The 25418-nt window shown below is 45.9% G+C and overlaps 1 protein-coding gene across 1 annotated transcript in view; it reads left to right on the top strand.

Moving 5' to 3' along the window:
* LOC130404935 (ADP-ribose glycohydrolase MACROD2-like) overlaps positions 1–25418 on the top strand; it is a 289528-nt gene that overhangs the window by 252147 nt on the left and 11963 nt on the right. The gene's annotated exons all lie outside the window — the stretch shown is intronic.

Genomic DNA, 25418 nt, shown 5'->3' with positions numbered 1-25418 from the left:
GTACAGCTGCTTTGTTCCGAGCAGAGCTTTCAGTGGAAACAGCGGGGCTCTGTGATTGACTGGCCTTGTAGGACGAGACCAGTCATTATATTTGTCTGAGTTGCAGTTCTTTTCGGCCTTGGTACAGCATCTGCGAACGGGACGTGGCCTTTGCTTCCTCCAAATAAGGATGTTGCCTTGATTTTTTTCTGTCTCGCCTTTTCTGATATGCAGCGAGACATGTTGAGTGTGGGCTCCGGCCTTCTCAGAGCTCTCTGATCCAGGGTCTTAGCAGACATTCTTCCAGAGTCAGGTGTGTTCGGGTTTCAGTCATACGATCGGCAAACAGGTCATTCAAATGTACTGGAGGCGCTTGAACGTTAAGCTCTTCAGCGTGAGTGGGATGACAGCCGACTGGAAGGGGGGGGGGGGGGGGACAAAACCAAAGCAAGACACCCCGCCTCGTAGATCCACACTGAGGAACATGGGCGGTCTGTTTGCAAACCCCTGTGCAGCTGAATCACCAATCACCAAGGGTTCCCAGGGGTTAGCCATGCAACAATAAACTTAGCCGTGTACGATTCAAAAGAGAGAGACTCGCTGGTTGATGATCCTTGTCGCTTTTGCTAAGAGCCAGTCTCAAGGCTAAGGGACAGTCTCCAGGATAAGGGACAGTCTCCAGGCTAAGGGACAGTCTCTAGGATAAGGGACAGTCCAGCTATTGCAACCAATTTGAATCATTGAAGTTAGCCAACAAATGCTAATAGTGGTTTCAGTTGACCTCATTTCTGTATCTACCATTTATTATTGTCTACAAAATCTGTATTTTAGAATAAAATAACCTACTTTACCCTAAAGTACATTCTGATGTTACTATCAACGTATCTCAAATATGGCATCCGAAAGAAGCAGTTTTTGCCACATTCTGTATAGCTTAGAGTTAAGAATATTACTTATTTAAAGGGAATATTCTCAGTTGTCTGCCGGTATATTTCGAAAACGTGTTATTTTTTCCTACGCAGAAGCAGATGTGTGCTTTTTCTTTCCCCCATTGAATTGATGTGAGGTAGAACTGCAAGTTCAGAGCCTTACTGAGGGATGGCTTTCAGATGAAGACTGATGGTCGGCCTGAGCCAGGGAAACCTGCCATTTAACCCCCCACCAGGCATTTGAGGGCTATCTGGAAGCTGTCTGCTCCAGCCTTCAACAACCTCACTCTGTCTCTGTCTCCGGGCCGGCATCAGAGGGTTCGAGGGGAGTCCATCCTCTCATCCTGCACTGAACGGGGGGGGGGGGGGGGGGGAACGATTGCAGTGGAATGAGGTTTAAAAAGAACTACAAAATTGGGCCCAGAAGAGTGTATTTTTCCGCAGCCAGTGAGGGCAGCCTGTCTGAACTCTCTCTGTAGCTCTGGATGACCACGGCCGACCAGCCAGGACACCCACCCCACCGCCCGGGCCGTGAAACACCCCCCGAGGGAGCCGTGCTGCCCGAAAACAAAAAAAAGTACATGCAGCAGCAACATGGGCGAGAAGCCCTGGCTTCTCCTCCCTCAAGCCGGCTGCCTGCGTTGCATTTCCAAAGGAAATTGCGGTGAAGGGAAAACCTACAGCCGAGGCTTGGCCCTGATTTGGACCGGTATGAGTTATTATAATAACCCTGGCTTGTCGGTCGATGGCAGCCAAGCCACTCCAACAGACTGTCAATATTTTCTTGCGCCAGGACACAATAAATAGGTCTCATCATGGGTGTGCTGATATATGGAGCATGCCGTGTTATTATGGTCCATTTGGAAAGGGCTGGCCGTTTTGGGGAAACGCAATACTCAGCGTTGCCGGGCCAGTGAACGGGCCGGGGAAATGAAAGAGAAAGACTTTCGGCGATGGTGTTGATGTCTTGAGGTGGCACTCGGTGTGACAGAGAGGCATATTCAAAATCTCACTGGATAAGCTTGAAAGGCTGATTTCAAACTTTGACTCAGACCTTTCTTTCACCCTATCCGCCCCATGACAGCATGATTGCCTGGATATCCTTTCCTGTGTGTATGTGTGTTTTGTGTGTGTGTGTGTGTATGTTTGTGTGAGTGTGTGTGTGTGTGTGTGTGAGCGCCTGTGTGTGCGTATGTATGCACATGCTTGCCTTGCACACATGTCCGTCTCTGTTGTCCCACGGATGTGTGAGTGTGTGTGTGTGTGTGTGTGTGTGCTTGCATGTGTGTGTGTGTGTGTGTGTGTGTGTGTGTGTGTGTGTGTGTGTGTGTGCAAGCCTGTGTGTATGCATGTGTGTGTGCGTTCGTATGCACATGCTTGCACACACATGTCCGTCTCTGTTGTCCCATGGATGTTTGCGTTGGGGAGGCCCTGCGATCTCTGAATCGTACATGGCATGCTGTACATGCATCAGAGGAGATGGCTCATGTTGGTCTTTTGCTTCAGTTGGTCATGGAAGGCTGCTTCAAATCTCCCCCGTCTGCAGAGTCTGTCAGGTAGAAAGCTCGGAGACAGACTGCGTGGGGAGGGGGACTCCAACGCCGCCATCTGGAATCCATTCAGCCCTCAGTCCAGGCCTCACTTATTCCACAGCTCAAAATGAAACATAGTTTGACAGTAACCCTCCCGACAAAAGACACTGCGTTAACTTAAAGCATAAGAGCTGGTTCAGTCATAAGTAGCCTTGGTCTTGTCGGTTCAAACCCTCAATGAGTGTTATTAACTTAAGTGGGTTTGTTTTTAAAAGTAGCCCAGCCACTCCTCAGGGTATGTGACGGTGGAATGAAATAGCAAGGATTTTGGTCACGGGGGTATGCTGCACATTGGAGATACAGCTAGCCATCTTTGTTGTCTGCTAATGGTCTCGCGGAAAAAACCGAGCCATTCGTTATTTTATTTTATTTTATTTTATTTTATCCTTTGACCACAAACCACAATTGAATAATCTTTTCTGAAAGTGTCTGGCTGGGTGTGCGTCGCTCGAGCAACTGTCTGAGCCAGACAGTGACATGGTAACCGTTTGTAATAAGTGGCCTTGCCTTCAACTCCCAGGTGACCCTGGGAGTGTTTTGTAGTCATATCACACACATGCTTTCTATGAGACTGAGGAAACCGCAAACTCGCCCACAGAGCAAATAAATGCCCCAAAAAAACAGCGGATGGAGGATGAATGGTGTGGAATGAAGGGGTTAGACACCCGTCCCTGTGAGCCAGTTTCAAGGCTTGCAGATATTCAACTTAAATATAAATGTTCCCAGTAGAGCTCTAAGAATGCATTTACAATGTATGAAACAAGCATGTGTCGTTGACAGCTCATAACCTCTACTTGATAATCCTCTGCCAGCCATTGGCCTGTTAAGGGCATGGTGGAAAAGCAAAAACAAGTATCTCTAATGCGCGACCAAAGTGTTTGTGGGAGAGGAAATACACTGGAGTGTGGCGGACAAGTTGGCATCTTGACCCTGTAAGACGTCCATAACTCCTGCCATGGCTGAATGGGTTTAACAGCAATTCCTCTGCTGCAGTCAGTGAAGATTGTCAAAATATGACTGAAAATATAAATTTGCCTTGTGTTTTCTTATTTATAAATGAAGCAAGACATATTTATAATTTAACACAACATACTTTTTTGGTTCGTTTTTTGGCTACTCTCAAAGGTATTAATTACCCTTATTAATGCGGAGAACAGTTCCCACACACAGTTTTTTCCACTGCCCTGTAACCCTGCAAAATTAATTATTGTCCTGAAGTGCAAGTGACTCCTGATTTAATTATATAATGGCCGAGTCGAGCATAAAGGCTTTATTGTGAATGTATTTGGCTTGTGACCACGGCTGAGTAAACTGAGCCATTAATTTGTACAGGCAACCGAGAGGTTAACTGCTGATCTGCTTACACAGCACCGCGTGTGACCAAATTTCCCCTTTCACTCACGCTTCAACTCATACTTCAACAGTGACACAACTCATTCTCACCTGCCCTCTTTGGGATTTATTTCCTGATTTATTCCTTGAAATGTAAATGTGTGACTTTGTAAGATGACGCACGTTTGATGTTTGCCAGTGGCTTCCAAAGTACACACTGCTGCGACCATTCCTCCCTCAGATCCTCCCTCAATCTCTAATCATCTTCGTGGCTCCATCTATGAGCACCATGTTCCCGTTTAATTCATTCATTAAAGATGCACCGTTTCAGTGGTATCTCACCGGCAATGCCCAGCGGTATTCTTCAGTCTCGGTGCCCCTGCCTCAAATCAGAGGAAAGCCCTGTTGTTTGTGGTCCATTGAAGCGTAAACCTCCGCCATCCTACTACCTGCTGCGCGCAACTTACACTGGATCCACAACTAGGCCCTCCCTGTGGCCCCTCTGCCCCTCATCGATCGGGGGGGGGGGCCCGGTTCTGCATACCTGCATGTGTCCACAAAGGTTAATTAGGCCGGGGCTTTAGAAAGGTCACCGGGCGCAACTTAAATTGATCATTGCTGTTTATCGTATCTGAAACATCGGCGTCGAGCTCTAATTAGCTCCAATTACGCTTAGCGTGGTCTTAGCGGTGTGCCCCCCCCCCCCCCCCCCCCCCCCCCCCTTCGCGTGTTGACCATCGTCCCCCGGATCCCATTAGCCCGGTGGCCCAGGGGGGGGGGGGGGTCGGGTCTGTCACAGGGTAGAAGGTGAGAGGACAGAACCACCACAGTATCACCTCCCCCTTGACATTTCACTCCAGAGAATAATACGGCGCGCGGTTTATGTGGGGCGAAATATTAGGATATGTAAAATGTGACATTTCCGCGCACCTCAAGAGGGTTAATCACAGTTGACGGGGATTGAAGAGGCAATCTCCAGAGTGCCTATGCAGATCGGGCTGATGTCAGCTGGCTGGAGTCTTGATTGCGAAGCCCCCCCTCCCTCGACCTCCCCCCCCCCCCCCCCCCCCCCCACCCTAGACGATGCGATGCGATGCAGCCGTCTCCGGCAAAAGGCCTCTTCGCGCTGTTCTCTTTTTAATGCACCTTGTCCATAATACGAGCTGGCAAGCATCGAGGATCCGTCAAGCCCTCTCGGACTCGCAGACTCCAGACGTGGGGATGATTTCTCCCCCTCTCGAGGCTGCGTCTTGAGCTCTGAGAGAACGCCTGCGTCCCTCCCCTCAGCCGTACCTCCGGGGAGCAGCAAAGACAGCCCCCACAGAACCGGCAGGGGAGGGTGGGGAGGGGGGGGTTGGAGGAACCGTCAGAGGAAGCGGTTGATTAAAAAGATGCTGCCGCGTGCCGCCGTGGTACGACGGCAGACGTGCGTGACAAGACGCGCGTGCATTCATTAATTATACCGGAAGCGTCTTCTACGCCGATATCAAAGAACAAAAGGCACACGTCTGCCTGGTCTTTTTTCTGTTTTTTTCGTCAAGCGAGGGGGGAATCGGAGGAGCTCGCAGCGAGAGCCACGCCTTTATTTTATTTTTTTACAGGGTGATTCCCTCAGACCGAGGCGAACGAGGGCAGAAAGAAAGTGAGTGGGGCCGCAGACACTCCCCTGGGCGGTTAACAGCAATTAGTTCTTATTTGCTACCTCGCACTCAGGTAAATTGCCAGGTTGGAATGAGCATGCACGAGTCCCTCACAACAATGTGGCTTTTCAAAGCCAGCCATGGTTGGCTCAGGGGAGGGACTGTCTGTGCGGAGTTGTTTGTTTGCACTCGAACGACCGGAGAGAGATCCCAGCGAGGCACTGCGTGAGCAGAAGGGTATTGTTTGCGTCGAGCTTTCAGCCCGTCACCCCGAGGCAAAGCTCTGGCACGGTGTACACCCGTCGTGACACTTTTTTGGAATCCTAGTGTTGTTTTCATTATTTTTTTTGACATTTAAAGTTTGAGAATTTTTAGGTGCCGTCGGATTCCTTTTCTTGGTCATCTCATAAAACGGCCCGGTCGCCTCTCCCCTGTCCCTGGAGCCGGGATCACTAATGAACCTCTCAGATCCTAATCAGCTGAGCTAGCCCCAGCTCGGCCCCACTCTGGCCCCTGATGGGGACCAGACATTCTCCACTATCTCGTTGCTATTGTTTAAACAGATTGCTGGCGGACTTCTGCTGAGACCCTGTTTACATCATTATTGTTAATTAACTGTCTGAATCAGTTTGGAGTGTGTGTGTGTGTGTGTGTGTGTGTGTGTGTGTGTGTGTGTGGGTGTGCGCGCACTCAAATATTATTAACGACGCAGCAGTGTCGCCGTGGTAACACTGTATGTCAGTTCGCCACGTCCACTCCAGTTTATTTAGTCGATTTTCTTTCCTCTCAGCAGCGGTGGCGTGCTGCCCCCCAGACTGAATAACATGGCTGGCTGGCTGGCTGGGAGACGCCATGTATGCAGGAATACCCTGTAGGGACGCTGCCGAAGAACGCTCCATCTCGTCTTTGTCCTCCTCCACCTCACACCTATCAACCAGTCTGGCCACCCCTCATTACCGCACATTTTCCTCTCCGCTCGGCAGGGTTTTCAATTTGGGCCTCACAGATGGATATTTTAATTATTGAATGAATAATAATGAGACCATTGTATCCGCGCTTTCCTCTCAATACACTTAATTAACGTGGCGGTGCATGACGTCTTACATGACTCTGCAACAAAGAACCGGCTGCTCCAGTTATGGATTAGGAGAGATACATTATGATTAAGCAGGCAATCGCGAAGGCACAGGAGAGGGTGTTCTTCTTGTTGTTATACTACTTCTTCTACCTAAATGATGGTCCTGCCAACACGACTGCATTTATTACAATTCTGTTGCTGGGCAGATTATTTGACTTCATCCGTGCCCTTCAGATCTTCCGCTGTAATGAAGGCTTTTTCTTTTTTCTTTCTTTCTTCTTTTCACATTTGCTACGTGCTACGCCTCTGTTTAGTGAGGCTAAGTCATGAGGATTGATATGTTAGGTTGAGGGTGAAGAGTGAGGGTTGGTGTTAGCCAATCAGAGGCAGGATAGCAGCAGGTCTTGAAGCAAGTGGGCTAGGAAAAACAATCCCACGTAATAAAGCCATGTGTGGCTCCCAGACTCGACCTTGCCGGGGTCGGGCCCATGAAAGTAGGATTTAGGTGATCACAGTGTGCCATTTCCACTGCCTTATACTAAATGATCAACGAGTACCACTTCCCTCCTAACATATGGGTCTCAGGTTCCACAAGGCACTACAAGGCTGTTTGACACAGAAGGGGTTTCAAAAACGGTATGTTAAATGCTTCAGTGCTAATTTCTGCTTAATTGCGGTAATACCGCTGCCTTCAAATTTTTTCAAGTTTAGATATGTATATATATTCTTTCATTTTTCAGAGCAGGCAGCAATTATGTGAACACGGTGTGTGTGTGTGTGTGTGTGTGTGTGTGTGTGTGTGTGTGTGTGTGTGTGTGTGTGTGTGTGTGTGTGTGTGTGTGTGTGTGTGTGTAAGAGGCAAATTAACACAACACAGATAAGGCTTCTGTGCAGCTGCTCAGACTCATGAGTGTTGGATATTTTTTTACACACAAACACAACGGCACATTCTCTCACTTCCAGGGCACGATTAATAACACGCTTGCAATCACAGCTGCTTTTGCATATGCAGTGTTTTATACTGTATATATTTGATCAATCTGGTACGTTTTATACGTTTCCTTTTACATATTTAGATGTATAAAAGAGATGTATTGGGCTACATATAGGGCTGTTTTCCCCTTGGTTGCTTTTGTGTTCATGGATGGGAGGATCATTTAATGGAAGATGATACTCAACCGGTAAAAAAGCAGGAAAAATGTCTTGCTTTGTCAGAATTTATTTCATAAATGGTCATTTAAAATCTTGCCATTGCTATTTGGTTTTTGTGTTTTTTCTCTCATCATTTAACACTTGCCCTTTCTTGTTAAGAGCTACTGTTTTTTAAAGGGGAAGTATACACCATAATTTTTGCTGAATGCGATACTATCCAATTTCTTACATGATCTTAAACATACTTATCTTCAACACAGTGATCTATCCCATTTTGTCTACCTTTCCAGTGGTTGATTTTGGTCTGCATCCGAGAGTTTTAAGCTTCTCTTATAGTTCTAATATAACACCACGGCGTGTGGATTTCATAAACAACATTGCACAAAATAACACTCAACACAAAATATGTATATTTCTTATAATTAAATACCATAATGATGGAAATTGATCAGCAGTTTCAATTATACTCTTACATCTAAGGATCTCACATGCTACTTCTATGTTCCACTCAAAGTCAGCCTATTTCTTGATATTTAGACAAACGTTGACAAATTCAAGTGCTTCGTCTCTTAATGCATTCTTGTTTTTGTCAGAGAAACACTACAAAAGAAAACTATTTTCAGCAATGTGGGGATTGGCAGTGTTTGAAGTTGGTTAATAAGATGACAACTGTCGGAACAAAAGTAAGTGTAAGACGGGTGTAAATATTAATGACTTCCTTGCAAAGTCTGTCTGAATTTAGCTTGTGTTGTGTACCACATGTCACAAAAACGCTAACAACCATAGCAACCATATCTCACAGTCCCTTTAAACCTACACAAGCGATACATATTCAGCCCCCCTCTATGACTTTGTAATCTGCGACTTTGGGTATCTGAAAAGCGCAATATAAAATAAAGATATTATTATTATTATTATTATCCTTGCTGCTTTCGCACGCAAACCCAGAATCCTGCCCCGAACTTAGGCCCAGTTGTATTGTGGGTATTGACAGTCTCACCATGTCCACGCACCCACACACATAATTCCTTAATCACAGTCGCTGTAACTCCACACACACAGCCTGTTTAGTGTCGTTATTATCTGCCAAGGTTACAGCTAACGAGAGTTGATGTACGACGGCTGCCCTGAACTGACGGACTCACAGTGTTTTAAACAGGCCGCCGAAAGACCCTGCTCAGCGATTCAGGAGGCGTCGCGGCAGCACCTTGCCCAGGTTTATGAGGAGGTATATTAGCTCTAACGCTGCCTTCCCCACAGGAACGGCTCTCGCTCCGACACCCGGGATTGCAGGAGAGGGTTTGGAATACTTATTTGTGACCTCAGCAAATGTTTTCTCCTCTTTATTGAAAATGACTTTTTACTTTATTGGGGATTGAGGATTCCATTTTTAAAAAATGTCATTCAGACTGTTTTTCATTACGGAGATCGAAGGCTTTTGATGCACTCGCACATTCAGCGGATATTGTCGGTCTTGGCTTCAGCGGCCATTGACTCGATAATCTCCATTGTCGATCTTCCCACCCTCCATCCCGGAATTTTCCTCCTAGAACTCAGACTCTCTCCTCCTGCGGGTTGGAATTCTCTTTTGATGTTGCGTCTAAAAGTTTGATTCATAACTAAACAGATATGGCATTCAGCGAGTGAATATAGAGTGCACGTTAATGGGCAGCTATAGTCTTTGAATTACACCAGCAGACCGCCATGTTCTCTTCTGCTGCAAGTTAATTAAAAATGATATGATGTGTTAGCATTAAATCATCATGAAGTATACCCACTCAAGTGATCATTTCCGGGCGTAATTTAGCAGGTTAAACATTTTTTTGCATTGTCAACCGCTGACCTTGATATCATAAATGTCGCCAGAGTTTGTAATGAATGAGCTAGTAACGGGCACAATGGCGGAACAGATTTAAATATAAATCAACCAGTGCCTACCTTCTCTTTGAGAATCCTGAATAGGGACCATTTGTGAGAACTAAAGGATTCAGTTATTGTGCCAGCGTCCACAGGAGGAGATGTCATACAGAGGACCACTCAGAGGTGACTCTGCCTCCGCCCTTTGAATACGTCAAACTGACAGAAATGTCGGATAACCTCTAAAGCCTGTCTGCTTAATGCGCACATCTTTAAATCTCAGTGTCTCCCCATATATACCCTATACATGCGCTGTATATAGTATATATTAAAGCATGATATTCTATTATAAATTATAACAATATGTGCCCGACGATAATAGGGTACAAATGTGTCATGCTGAATCTAATCACGTAGGAATTATGGTCAGTTTGCCTTTGTTCCTGTGTGGTCCCAAATATCTCTGGGTCCCAGTTGTCTGGCGGGTTTGTGCTACACTAACACACTGTGGGTCAATGCACCAGTCTCTACCCAGCGGTTCTCGGTCTGGAAGGTATTGGGCTTGCGGGAGCAATGCCAGAGGACAACCGATCAATTTGGAAAGTGTAGGAAGCACTCCATCTGATAATTCCCTTTTACAGGAAGTCCTGTGTTTATCTGGACTCAGCACCAGCAAAGTCATTGAGCGATTCAAATAACAACAACTCTATTCTCAGCAGAGCGTTGAATACCCTACTGTGGAATTGGAGTGACTCGGTTTGAGTTCAAAAGAGTTTTGGCGTGTTCAGGCCCATCATGGTTTGGAGATTTAACGAGCAGAGTAATTGGCCCCCCACCTGAGCCCAGCGCTGTAAGGGTCCTTGGAATCTCAGGCTGGGTCATGGAAAAATGTGCAGGGCCCCCATCAGACGTAATGAGTATCGGTTACAGAGTGGTCTCTAAGCCAAGCTTAATTAGGCCGTCTAAATAAATAGTGCACTCCGTTGTGCGGCTCAGTGTCTGAACTCTGTTTTTCCGACCGCATCGTAGACCGACATCTGAACAAGGAGTTCAGATGTACCCTCCGAACACACGCCAAACTAGGTGCAAAAGAATATGGCGGGGTTAATTTTAGGAACTAATTACTGCCTGATCAATATTCATGATGAACTCCCCATTTAGAATTCTTTAATTTAGTATTTCGTCCTCTGGCCAATTTTTATTTTAGGAGACTTTTTCCGCGCAGCTCAATGTCAACCAGAAACTACCGGTCGATGAGCCAGTTCGACAAACTCTAACCTGATTTGTCGGCAGAGCAAACTGAAAGCGTGTCCCGTTGGACACATCCGTCCTGTGGAGACGCCGCTCCAGCCGTCGCCGCCGTACCGAAGCGGCTTGGGATACGGAGAAGGACCGGCCAGCACGACATTATAATTCATGAAAGCCACCTGGTGATTGCCCCGGTCTCCTTCCTGCTTCCATTCAGCCAGCTGCTCCGTGCGTTCCCAAATCAATCAGCGGCGCTACTGGGCTGCTGGAATTCGCCGTGACCTTGAGTAGCGTGTCCCCTTTCCCCGTTTGGGATGTTGGTGGGCTCGAGATCCCTTCTCATCCTCTTCATTTAGAGGCACCTGTGCTCAGCCTACCCCCCCCCCCCCCACACACACACACACACACACACACACCTCCCCCTGTCCCTCTCTCTCCCTCGCATACTGTAGGGAATTCTGGACTGCCTTCATAGGGGTATCTACAGCCAATCAGTGGCCTAGCTGCGTGGCGGTGATGTGGCGTTTTTTCACAGGGCAGTTTCGCAATCAGAGCCGATTGAAAGGCAGTGATGCAACGTCTCGGACGATGTGCGCAATACGTTTGTGTCATTTTCGTTTAACAATTCAGTGTGTTTATCTCAGCGTTGACTCATAGTAAGGCTGCTTTGTAAATGCTATGGAGGGCTTCCTCTCAACCTTGGCCTCATTGTGAGGATTTTATTACATGCTACCGAGCCTTTATATTGGAACATTAAAAAAGCCCCCATCAATAGTTAATCTGAGTTGAATATGTGATTTATTTTTCTTTTAGCTGGAACATTTTGGACCAGCTCTAGTAGCCGTGGAGGGCGTTTGTTATCACTACACTCTCGGCTTGAAGGTCTTAACTGTATTCCTGCCTTTTCTTTGAGTTTTGTGGGTAATGAACTTTTTTTGGAGAGGTGGAGCACCCAGTGTTCTGCATGGCAGGCCACAGGAATGCATTGTTTTGGCCACGGCCCGGCTGGGGATAGTCGTGGTGCTCTTGGCCCTAGACCTAGCGTGACCGGGCATTCTTCCCCCATGAAGGTGACCCTTTCCTCTGGATCCTCCACCCTGCCCAGCTTGCCTTGTCAGGTCCTACAGGCGACATGGTCTATTAAACCCCTTAATGATTACCACGGCCGCGCAGGCTTGCAAAATAGACCTGGCGAACACATTAGCATGAATGCCGTGATAATAGGTGTAATGTAAGGTTTATGATACGTTTTCTGTGGGCATATTACCGGAGGCACACAGCGTTGCACATAGTTATGTTCCCAGTGTTTTTTCAATCTCTAGTCCTCCTTTGAGAAGCATAGTCTCCTATAGAGAAGTCACAGTGGGAGATTTATTGGTTTCTTTAAAGAATTAATAGAGGAATAAAGCTATTTTGGGCTTTAACGGTGGATTCCCTGTTTCGGCATTGCAGTGGTGCTTGGTTTTAAGTCGCTCGTCTTGCATGTTTTAAAAACAACATCGAAACACATATTTTCCTCTATAGCATCCAGTGCATCCGAGCGAGCCTTGTCGGACAATAGGAGACAAAAAAGTTGAAAAAAGGACGATGGAAGTACTAAGCGATGCCCCGCAGAGCGGGGAAGCTCCGGGGAACACTTCCACCTCGGTTGATCCCTCATTCCCGGAGCCTAGCATGAATAAAGCAGTTTCCCTGAGGTGGGGAAGCCAGGTGTATCATCCGCTCCTCCCTGGAGGTCGTGGGGGGAGCGGAGGAGAGAAATTGTGAGGTTGAGTTGCTTACTGCTGTGAACGGGTTGGGTGGAGAGTCCCCTCTCAGATGATTGCATATAGCGTAGGGTGGTGGTGGTGGTGGTGGTGGTGGAGAGGGGGGGGGGGGGGTGGCAGAGGATGAGTTGAGATCTCCCATTGTGTGCCTCTCTGAAACACGGTCCATCATAATAACCGCCTTGCAGCCTAGTGGTAACCCCTGGGATTTCTCATGGCCTGGCTCCCTCATAACATACTGCATATAGCGCACATAGCTTTACGGTGTTACTATATATGCACTGGGATTAAACACTCGGTACGTGATGCTGTATGCTGTACAAGGATAATGGTGGTTGTAACTCTGACTGTATCTGTGGGCTTATTAGGTCCAGGAACGAGGAACGCTTGAACAGCAACATGAAAGAAAAGAAACCCGGCGACACGCACTAATGTGCACAAACATTTTCACATTTGGCCTTTTCGTGCGAAGACAAAGGAAGGAGTTACAAAGGCACCGCACGCTTGTGTTTTTCCCCGTAAGGTGTGAATATTATTATCAACTGTGTCACGACTCGAGCACACGTAATACACACCGGTGCGCGAGTCCGTACCCAGGAGGCACAGAACACATATGGAAATGAAAACCACGGCATGACTAATAGCCACCGGTTTTGAAACATTGCGCCGAATGTCTTGCGAAACGCCCGTTCACTCAAAGCAAGCCATTATACCGTTATCAATGATCCCAACAACTGCTTTGATCGCTCTTTTAAGTGCCCAGGGTTTCTTCGAAACAAGACACCTTGAAGGCTCCATTGAAGTGCACATTCTCTCCCCAGTCCCGAAATAAAGAGTGAAACGAGTAAAACACAAGGGGAGCTGTCGCTCTCCCTCTCTCTCTCTCTCTCTCTCCCTCTCCCCCTCGCCCTCCTGTCCCTAATCCCTCCCCACTCTCCTGAGTCGGGGCCCGGCTGTACAAGCAGCGGAGCCAGGGATCAAAGTGAGTGCGAATCGCCCACGGGCCCACAGAGGGAGAGGTGACCTCCTCCGAGTCTGCATTGTCCTTGGACAAAGGTGCTCCGAAGCGCCGGGCGCGCTTGTTACAAAAAAAAAAAATGAATAGTATGAATTTCCGTTCTGTGCCACGATGTTTTTACAATGGACCAGCAAACCGCCTTCAAGAGACCCACAATTCAGGCCGTGCCTTTTGAGTGCCTGCTTCGTTAAGATGTGTTTTCTTTATCCCACAATTCAAGACCTCTCTCGCACATATTTGCTTGCCTTTTGACTACGGTTGTGGAAAGCACAGCGCACCGTGTGTGTGTGTGTGAGGCGATTTCCACGCATCTGTGTTGGCTGAATTCTAAAATACCTATTACTTAAAGAGCATCCGACCAGTATAGGAATTGAAAAATAGTGTTTGTTCTTGCTAATACGACACCGGCTTTGACCTCTCACAACTTATGTTAATTAGTGTTGGTTTCTCCTAGCTCTGGGCTGCTTCAGATTTATGGCTCTGTGTTGTAGCCAGCATTAAAGGAAAACTACACTACCCTGGTTTTAGCCTGCCCATTGAACGCATGGATAAAAGGCTATTACACTTGAGAGTGTGTCGTATGATGGATTCAATATTTCATCATTCATCTCCTTTGCTTTTATAATAGCCCTTGATTAACATGGCAGAATATTACCGTGCTAATATTAAGGGGGATTTGCGGACCGTTTTATCAATTGATGCTGAAAGATCATATCCATGCTGTGATTAGAAATGCAGACCTTTTGTTCTAAATATAAGCAGTATTTAATCTGCTTTTATGGACACCGGGGATGAACAACACTGGAGCGTAGTAATCCTCTTCATTCGGTCTATTTTAAGTCAAAAGTGCTTTGACTTTATTTTGTCTTGTGGCGGGGCCATTGTATCCGTCTGCTCTCGGAGCCCACACGCACACAGACTCTTTGAGTCATCGCCCTCGTCTAAAACAATATAATTGAAACCGGGTATCTCCCATGAGTAACTACTTTCCTCATGGGGGAGCAAAGTAGTTCCTCCCCCATGAGGATCCTCATTCCCTCAGAGCAAGACGCTGTTCAGGCGCCCTGGACTGGAATCAAACCATAAAGAAGGATCGAAACGGGCGTTTGAATGCCTGTGTGCTTTTCATTTCTAATGCTTTGCATATTCGCAATATATGTTTGCTTTGCCGGTTCGCCGGGCTCCCCACCTGCATATCACTACCCTGCTGAACGTGGAATCGCGTCTGATTGAAAAAGAAACATCTTCCCCTGGCACTTTTGTCGTCTTGTAAACTCCGCGCGCTCGGTATGTGGGTGACACAGATGTGCAGAGAAGACACACAACCGTGCCCCCGTGCTTCGAGACAGAGGTCAACCTCTGAAGGTCGTATCCAATCGAGACAGCCGGGATCGCCCCCAGGCGGTCGGGGGAAACAACCCCTATTAGGGACCGGTCGTTTTATTCTCTCTCGCTGGGCTCTATCCTCCATTGACAGCCCTGTCCTGGGTGTCGGCGACGGCTGGGTCTAATTTTAGCCAGAGGAAGGAGAAGCCGCGGCAGCGCTAGCACCGTACGGCCCACTCACACCACTGACCAGGTGCTAATGCCCTTCTGCTGTTTTACCTTGTCCCACTGACTCCTGCACGACCCCTGCAGCGCGCCTCCGCCTCTGGAGAATCCCTGCCGGGACATCCACAGACCACATCCAGAGGAGTTAGATTTATCTAGATAGATAGATAGATAGATAGATAGATAGATAGATAGATAGATAGATAGATAGATAGATAGATAGATAGATAGATAGATCTATATATGATGTGTGTATATGTGTATATTTATATATATAGATATATACAGTGTCTATATAGATCTGGAGAGAGAGAGAGAGAGGAGAGAGAGAGAGAGAGAGGAGAGAGAGAGAGAGAGAGAGAGAGAGAGAGAGAGAGAGAGAGAGATTGTACGTGTGCTCATTAATGTGATCATTCAACTGCTAGGTTTCGTTAGAATCCGTGAAAAGTTGATCTTTTGGCCATTGTTTGATTATCACGAAGCTCCTTCAAACACATTGCGGATATGAAGTAGATGTACAGCATAGGCATTAACAAAAGCACTAGACGCGAGAACCATCTCTGACATTTGTGATGTCACAAATCGAGATGTGATGCATCGCCCGACTTCACCTACAAGACAGGCTGGGAACTCGTCGTCAGGAGCGAACTTTTAACTCCTCTTGATGGAACGGCCTTTGAACTCTTCTTAAGGACTTCCATGAAATGGAGACGCTTCCTAATAAGCTGTCTTCCATCGGAAAAAAGCTATCATCGTATTTCCACATGGCATATAGCGTCTATTCCCTTTCTTGATTTGAAGTGCAGTTGGAAATGATTTATAAATGGAAGAAAAAGAAAGTAAGGCCACAAGTAAAAGTGTGAAATTTATATTTGATTAGTCAGTGAGATCAGCCTCCAGGGCCTCATTTCTTCATGTGGTACATACCATGAACTGCGTGATGTCCCCCGATCATCCCAGCTTCCTTCCTCTGCTTATGCTACACCCCAAAGCGGCACAGAAGGAGCAGTATATCTCAGACCTATACTTACCTAAATATACTCATGCACCCTGGGTCGTTTCCTTCCGAGTCGGCTGTCACCTTTGATGCGTTATATTTCCAGCTTTCTGAATGAATTTCTTAACATTTCTCCGCTCCACTTTTTCACACTTTTCTTCTTTGGTTCCTTCATCTCCTTTCTTCGTGTGAACACTTTGACCATGGCTACATAATGGTTTATACCTCCATTATGCAACAGATTCCAAAGTGTCACTTGACCCTACACCATCTTTAAAAACTGATTGAATAATTATATCCTTTGAGAAGCTTTTATAATTACGTCTGCTGAAAAGACCTTCTTAGACACATCGTAGATATCTTCTCGAATTCATAATGTTATGAATACATGATGGTGCATGCTTTACCTAATTATGTATCACATAGCATGCAACACATTATTTAATAGCAACTTTATTACCACCTCAAGGTAAAGATCTTACTTACGTTTGTTGCTGTGATGCAAGTTAGGATTTCTATGAGGTTCTCAATGAATGGGATGGGAGGCTGCGGCCCGACCTCTTAAGGCCGATACATACCTCCGGATACGGACAGTTTCGTCCGGTCCCGGAGGTGTTTCGTGGGAACAATAACAATAAACAATAAAATAAAAATGTCAGGTATATAGTATAATATAAGTATATACAAATAAAATATATATATATATAGATGGATGGATGGATGGATGGATGGATGGATAGATAGATGAGACGAAACACCTCCGGGACCGGACGAAACTGTCCGTATCCGGAGGTATGTATCGGCCTTAAGTCTCTTCTGCCCTCTTACTCTAGGCCTCTCTCGCTCTGCTTCCCTCGTTTGTTTTTCCTTGTCCACGAAGTAGCCTGTTCCAGTAGTTGAGCAATCATTAATCAATAGGGTTACGTAATAAAATGAAAACTGAATAGCCTGCAGCTGTGTGCAGAGGTGCAACAATGGAATATCAGATATGAAAAAGATTAACAACATTAACAATTTATATCTATATATATATGTGTGTGTGTTTGTGTGAATCTTTTTACTGTGGGTTGGCTTTCGTCTATTTTTCATTTGACATGCATCAATCATGGGCAGATCAGAGCGGTCAGACTTTTGCGACGGCTAACGTAACCATCTTTTTGTTTGTGTGCGCCTCTTTCCGCCCCGGCGATCGGAGATGTGGAATCCAAAGGGATTCTCATGCATAAATATTAAGGAGACTCGCCGGTGCCCAATTTCCGGTTCAAAGCGGTGGCATTCGTTTTTTAATGCGGCTATCAAATGCTCTGTCGCTGACGGTTGGAAAATCGGTGTCAACAGCCAAACCTTTTGGGAGATCGGGGAGACATAAGAGGGACTGGAAGAACAAAATGCCCTCCCTACATTGCTAAAGTGAAAAGTGGCTTGTGCCCCTTGTGTTGCTTATTTAGTTTTGAACAAATAACGAAACAATTAAAAGCTCTGCATGAATAAAAAAATTTCCCGGTTCAACACAATTAAACCAATTCCCTTCCAATGTCATTCAACGCAACTTTCAGCTTACATGCAAATTGCTGACTGGTCAATCATACAGCGGGGGGGGGGCCTCGGGCTGACGGAATCGGCATGCATAAGTATTGCATTTCTGCTTCAGCTCAACCACCCCCCCCCCCCCCCCCCCCCCCCCCCAGGGAATTCAACGCATCCGCTTCCCGCTGCTGCCTCCTGCGCCGTGTGTGTATTTCCGTTAGCCCATTTACCGGTCGCCTGCTCGACGGCGAACGCCAATGCCGAAGTCTTCTCCCTGTGCCTCCATTTGTCGCAGCGTTGCGTTGATACTCTGTGTCGCCTTGAGCCCTGCTTGACATTCACCACTTTGAATAGCGCTCCGAAGACGCCACGCTTATGCACCCCTTCCCCCCCCCCCAAAACCCACCGCCACCCCCCCCCCCCACCCCCCACCCCCCACCCCCCCCCGCTCCCTCCACCACCACCGCCACCCCGAGATGCCACGCTTGTGCAGCCCCCCTCCTCCCCCCCAGCCGCCATCCCCTTCCCATGCCTCTGTAACCAACCCCGTCTTCATCCGTGATGAAGGAGAATCGCCTCGCCCCTCCTCGGTTTCTCCCAGCCTCCCAGCCTCTCCCTGCAATGCTCTTCATCCCAGCCTTGTGTTCAGACGAGATCCGGTGCAGCCCAGTTGTTGATGCTGTTGTTGTTGTTGTTGTGGGGAGGCATTAAGTGCGATGATGGCAATCATGGAGAATCCGTGAGCCGTGAGCCGTCAGCAAAAGTTGATTTCGCGTTTTTCTCTGTTTTCCAGTTGACAGAAAACATCTCGGCTTCAAGTGCTGTTTCCATTAATTAAGCCCTGGTTCGTAAACGTGCGATTTTTTTTTTTTTTGAGGGCATCATAACAAAGGGGGTGTGGGTTGTTTGGACCTACGGTGTGAAAAGAGGGGGAGACGGGACTATCAGACGCCTAATTGGAATGTATGTTTCACGAGTCAATGGTAATTACAGTGCTTTTCGGGGGGTCACTGAAAACACTGCACAGAGTGTGCGTTTCTAATCCCAGATAACGATGTTGGGCTTGGAAACTAATGTGGGGTGCTTGTTGTTTTTTGTGTTCATTATTTTGTTTGTAGAGCTTTGGTAAATGTGGTTATAGCGTTTTTTTATAGCTTCTTCAGGGAATATACTAGGGGATATGGTTGTGATTCTATAGCATCCATTGAAAAAATATATATTAGATAGATATATTATACTTGAATAGCCAATGCTTGTGAATCTTTCTTAGTCCAGTCTTGTGTTTTTGACGTTGGCCTGATTTATAGGAGCTTATGTGGATGAAATGATATCTCAAACCTCAACTCGGAAAACAAAGTAAGACTTCTGTCTTTACTTACTCGTTCGTAAAAACTTGTTTTATTTTCTCACATTTGATGATACCACTACCGCTCCAACTGTGCTTTTCATGTTTTATCAAAAGGGAACGTACAGCACTAGCCTCCCTGATTATGAGATCCTGTCTTTTCTCATCCGCTCTGTTTTGTTTTTTTTGCCATTGTAGCACACTTAAATAATCAGTTGGCAGAGTTACATCACTTCCACGGATATGAACAGAGAGAGAAAGAGACGGATGAAGAGAGAGATAGAGAGAGAGAGAGAGAGAGAGAGAGAGAGAGAGAGAGAGAGAGAAGGAGAGAGAGAGAGAGAGAGAGAGAGAGAGAGAGAGAGAGAGGAAAAGCTGGGGTGATAAACAGCGACGCCCCCCTGCCGGCGTTATTCAAACGTATATCCGGTCGTAATCCAGCGCAGATCCGTCCTCCGACCGCGGGTCCGTGCCACACTCACACCTGAGGCGGCGACGGCGGCGGTCTGCCCAAGGTCTGCCCTCGTCACCGTGATTTATAAGCAAAGCATCCATCTGCAAACGGGCCGTGCGACTGGGCTCTCTGGGTGAGCGCCCAGGGTCCAGTGCTATTTACTCACCCAGCTGAGACGAGCCGCTGCCCGGGAACCTCGCCGAGCCGTCCAGCGGTCACCCTGAGCCTGACTTTCCAACGTTTTCTCCGCACACACACACACACACACACACACACACACACACACACACACACACACACACACACACACACACACACACACACACACACACTGCTGGCCACGACCACCCGGTGAGGTAGCTGGCAGGGCCGGAGCCCGGAGCCTGGAGCCTGGAGCCTGGAGCCTGGAGCCTTGGGGCATGGGTTGTTGTGACAGCAACAGACAGCCAGCAGAGCGACCGCACCAGGAAGCTGGTCAGAGCGCCAATGCTGTCACTTCCTGCCGCTTAACAAATGACTTGATGTCTGCAGGAGGCGTTGGGTGTACCTGTGTGATATGGGGGATTGCCAATTGTAGTTCTCTCCCAGCAACCAAAACTGGACTTAGAAAAGCGATAATTAAGTCAGGAAAATATATAGAAATGCTCAAAAAATAAATGATTTTTTAGAAGGTCCTTTTTCCTATCCATAATTAGAGATGAATTTCAATTTATTGGTGAGGTTATAGGTCAGTTTATGCCTCAGATCGGTGTTGTGGTACTTAGCAAACATATATACATAATACAAATATATATATATATATATATATATATATATATATATATATATATATATATATACATAATCAGTGGCAGTGTTACATCACCACCGAGGATATGAACATCTAGGGAGAAGAAGGGAGGGTGATAAATAAAAAAATACAAAATAAATATATATATATAAATATATATTTATATACATATTTATACACACACATACATATGCCTGTGCCCGCCGCGTTCTACTTTAAAGCGAGGTGATAGATTAGGGAGGAGCATCGGCAGCGGAATAATTTCCCCTGTGACCAATTTCCGGAACGTTCCCTTAAGCCCACGGAGAAGGAAAACAAGCAACGAGACAAGGCGGAGCGCCCGCTGCATCCGGGCCGACTGCTCCTCGCTGACTCACTTCTAATGAGCCGACAGACACAGAAATAATAAACCCAGCCAGGAATCATAAGTCATGACTGGGGTTCACGCTGCCAATTCTCCCTAATTAACACCGGGTGCCTATATACACCGCTACACACGTCGGGCCCGGCTACACGCGTGCTTAACTAGTCTTAAATGTCACCACGATTTCTACGGTGGCCCCGTACGCGCACGTCGTCAGTCGTGGTAACAATATGCTTTTTCCGCCTTGACGAAAAAAGCCTTGTTTGGTACTGAGGAATATTTTCTGCTTTCAGCACTCGAGACAGTATTTTTTGGGGAGTAAATCTGCCGGTAGCCTTCTCACAGGTTGCCGTGAACGGCGGTCTCCTTGAAGGATACGGCTTGCTTTTCTTTTGATGAATGGGGGCGGGCATCTGGCACGGACCGCTGTTGTTATGAATCCCCGTCTTAGGAACGGAGCGTTTTATGGCATGCCGGTGGATAATCTCAGGCATTAAGATGTTTACAGGTATCGATTAGGAGTTGTGTTGTGAAACATTTGTAGACCCCCTTGAATGCGATTTATTGGGCCCTCCAAAGGAATCTTGTATAAATGAGAAATACAGGGCAACCTCTTGAGGTTTGACAATTTTATGGCATTTTCCACTCCCACTTTTTTGCGGGTTTGGCAGTTACCTGATTCTTGGAGCCAAGGGCTGCAAACGTGTCACATCAGTGTCTTTACAGTATCTAATAAAAGTCATTACCTAATGCGCTCCGCCCACTGATGCCGTCCCCCGTCCTCCTGCCCCCAGAGATCAATAACCTTTAATGGATTGGCCAGACAACTAATAAAAGGTGCCTCTAATTGATTATACTGACAGTATGTCATCACCCCCTGCGCGCACACGCGAACACAGCCACACACAAAACATACACACACACAGACACACATACACACACACACATGCAGGCGGCCACACACACAAAAAAATACACACAGCCAAGCACAAAAACACACCAGACATACACCTGAAAGCATGCACGCAGCCACGTACAAAAACATACACACACACACACACAGGAACGCGGGCACACTCACACACACACTTGCACGCAGCCACACAAACACAGACATGAAAGCTTGTGTGCAGACACGCACAAAAATACACACTCACACACATCTTCTTTGCAACACACAAACACACATGCATTCAGCCACACTCACACAAACACACACACACATGCACGCAGCCACACACATTGACACTCAAGGTCATCTTAATGGGTTGTCTCTATGCTAAATGTAATAAAATATGGAATAATTCAGCATGAATATCATTTGATTACTGTTGGCTGTTATGTCACAGTTACACAGAGTTATCATCAAGGTATGGTTGACAAATTGAACCATGGCTTGTTTAAGTTTCAGCAAAGAACAGTATGGCACTTAAAAAGACGTCCCGATGCTTTACGTAACGTAGCTGTGTTTCTGTCTGAACCTCAGAGTCAACCTAGTGAGGTGAAAGATCAAGTAAAATATTTAAATCAGCCGTCAGAAGAAGACAAGGATCACCCTCACTTTAAAACAACTTAACTTTCCTGTGTTTGCTTTGCTGCAAGCAAGAACTTAAAGGACATCTGTGTTTTCGAAGCAAAGTGTCAAGTTCTCTGATGTGTTAAAAAGCACAATGAATTCAAATATCACAGCACAGGGGATATTCTCATAAACGCCTTTCTCTGTAGATGTCGGATTTCGAAACAAAAAAATAGAAAAATATCTGTCAGTTAGTTCAGTGCAAACAAACGCCTGGGAACACAGCAAAACAACCAGCTGACAAGCACAATCAGCTATCACACCGACAAACAGTTATTTGTAAATGCACTCTTTGAATCTATGAATCTACTGTTTTCCAACATCCTAAAATAAGGCAATATTTGCCAACGGCCGCAAGTGTCGGCATCATTCTAACTACGACGTCACAAGGTTGGTGAGGCGTGTGGGGTCTGTGTTTGCTGCAAGGTTTTAAACACGCGGACATTGACTGATGGTCAGAAAATCCAGTTCCATTCGCTACGCATTAATTCACTTGTGAATTGTTGGTCCAAATGCTGCTTTTCATTTGTCTTCGTATTATAGTAACGCCGTGGCCACGCCTTTTGATAAATGCAGTATTAAAGTACGCATTCAGCTGCTTTTGAGACAAATGGAACCGTTGAGAAAAAAAACACATCCTCTCTTACTGTTTATTAATATACTTAAAAAGATGAATGTGGAATAGGGGAGAGACGAGTCAGGCCTATGTATCATAATATACTTGCTCACAGAAGTTAAGAATAATGAAACTATTTTCAGCTCTAAAGACACACTTGAATAATACATCTGGTGCAAAATGCTGCAGCGCGAGGACTATTACAGGGTGGTTACTTTTTCTAATCTCCTCAGAAAAGACAGCAATAAATATTTTTGCCTGAGGTAGATAGTAAGTCATTGTTTTCCGGCATGCCTTTCAATAATCATTATGTGTTACTGTAAGAAGAGTTGTGACCCTGATATTTGTCATCCCATATTTCATGCCTTCTGCATTTGCACACAATGCTAATCAATTATGCATTGATATGAGCTCATATAAGATACGATGCAATGCTAAGAAATAGGGCCTGTGTATTTATATTATGTATAGGAAAAGTGTTTGCAAAATGATGATGGACACACGTATGATGGTTTGCATTTTAATTATTTTATATTAATGTATTGACTCTCTGTCTCACTTTTCTTAAATTAATGATCTATTCATTTAAGAAAGGGAACGTGTTTCAGTTTGATTCCTCATCTGCATTATTAATCCAAATTAGAATGGGGAATAACTAATTGCATTCTATTTCTGCATACTAATTACGAGGATGAAGGTAGGCTGAACAGAAGCACAGATATTAGTATCACAGATTATAGTAATACCGGACACTATTCGCTCTCTCTCTCTCTCTCTCTCTCTCTCTCTCTCTCTCTCTCTTTCTCTCTCTCTCTCTCTCTCTCTCTCACAAACTCACACTCACACACTAATCTCCTAATTAATATGCATATCTAAACTTGTTTCTAACTTTACAAACTTTACTTTAAATAATTACCACCCTTTGTAGTCTAGAAATATATTCATTAACTTACCGCACAATAAGGATGAATATAATATAACAGACCTTGGATGGGTGTCAAACGGGAACCCTTAAATCTTTTGAAGTTAAGAAATTGACAAATCTCGCACAAAAATCGGCTGAATTCTTAAATCTCCAATCAAATACCAAATCAGCTCTCACCAACCAACAGGATGTGGATAACGAAGTGGAAAGTTTTCAATGTTTTCGAGTTGTATTAGTCAGATGTTATCGAAGGGTAGTGGACTACATAGTATGGTACCAATGCGCTCGGTTTAAAGGGCAGTACAATGTTTTGGGCTGAAGCCTTGCCAGGGCTGGATCAATCCTCCTTACCATGAGACTTATGGCCTCCAGACTATTGAGGAGAGGAGGCCTTGCTGCGGCTGCATGGCTCCACACATGTGATCCACTGAGCCCCCAGGCACATTCTGCCCAGTGCGGACTCACTGCTGGGAAACCGATGATTGCGGTAAATTGACTGTGTTCGTGTGGCATCCATTTTTACTGGCATCGCTTCTCATGTGTGCCGGAGCCAGCGTGTGTTCAAATATCCTGGATGATTTTGAGTGTTAAAGGGCTCTGCACGCCTGAGAGCGTACCTGGGAGAAAATCTAAGTCCCTCTCTCTCGCATTCATTCTCTTTGTCAGTTTTTCTTTCTTTTCATTGTCTCTCTCTCTCTCTTCCCCCCCCCCCCCCTCTCTCTCTCTCTCTCTCTCTCTCTCTCTCTATCTCTCTCTCTCTCTCTCTCTCTCTCTCTCTCTCTCTCTCTCTCTCTCTCTCTCTCTCTCTCTCTCTCTCTCTCTCTCTCTCTCTCTCTTCCCCCCCCACCCCCTCTCTCTCTCTCTCTCTCTCTCTCTCTATCTCTCTCTCTCTCTCTCTCTCTCTCTCTCTCTCTCTCTCTCTCTCTTTCTCTCTGTCATAACAGTATTTAATGAGCTCCCCTTACTCTGCACCTATATCAAACTCACCGACCTCTGCATTTCCAAAAATATCTGTTCTGCAGGGGAAAAAAAAGGTCACAGTTGTTGTGTGTTATTTTTACTTCAAAATATATTGAAATTATTTCCAATGAAATAGTTTACAAAATACGTCCATATATATTAAAAACACTGACTCACCACTATCTAATGAACACATTCGAGAGCTCAACGAGAAAACTAAAACTTAATAACAAGTGTTTTCATAACAGTTTTGCCACTGTAGTACCACTCGTTGATTATGGGGACATTTTATAATCACGTGCAACACCCCGAGGTCTCTGGGCCGTGGGCTGAAGCCCTGACGCGTCTCTGCACTTTGTACGCCAACGTTGGCTGGCCCTCAGTAAACAGGCGTAGGCTCAGCCACTGGAAGATTTTTATTTTGAAAGGTCTGCCTGACCTCTTACCAGGGCACTTATTTAGCAATCTCTGTAGGAGATCTCTTTAATGTTTCTGAATCATTCATCAAGGTTTGGCCTCATATCCTGCATTGCTTTTAGTATGGACTTTCCTGATAAGCTCTTTGGATCAGATTGTGTTACCACTCCATAATGTGTCATATACTGTCATTTGTTTGCCTATTTGGTGTCTGTTGAAACTCTATGTGACACTGTTTATACCTTGGCCACCCTTTTACAAAATTTTAAATCTCAAAAGACTCTCCTGGTAAAATGAAGGTGACA

This window comes from Gadus chalcogrammus, chromosome 15 (genome assembly GCF_026213295.1).
Source record: "Gadus chalcogrammus isolate NIFS_2021 chromosome 15, NIFS_Gcha_1.0, whole genome shotgun sequence".
Lineage (NCBI taxonomy): Eukaryota > Metazoa > Chordata > Actinopteri > Gadiformes > Gadidae > Gadus > Gadus chalcogrammus.
The sequence above is the reverse complement of the archived record's forward strand: the minus strand, read 5'-3'. Positions and strand labels throughout refer to the sequence as shown.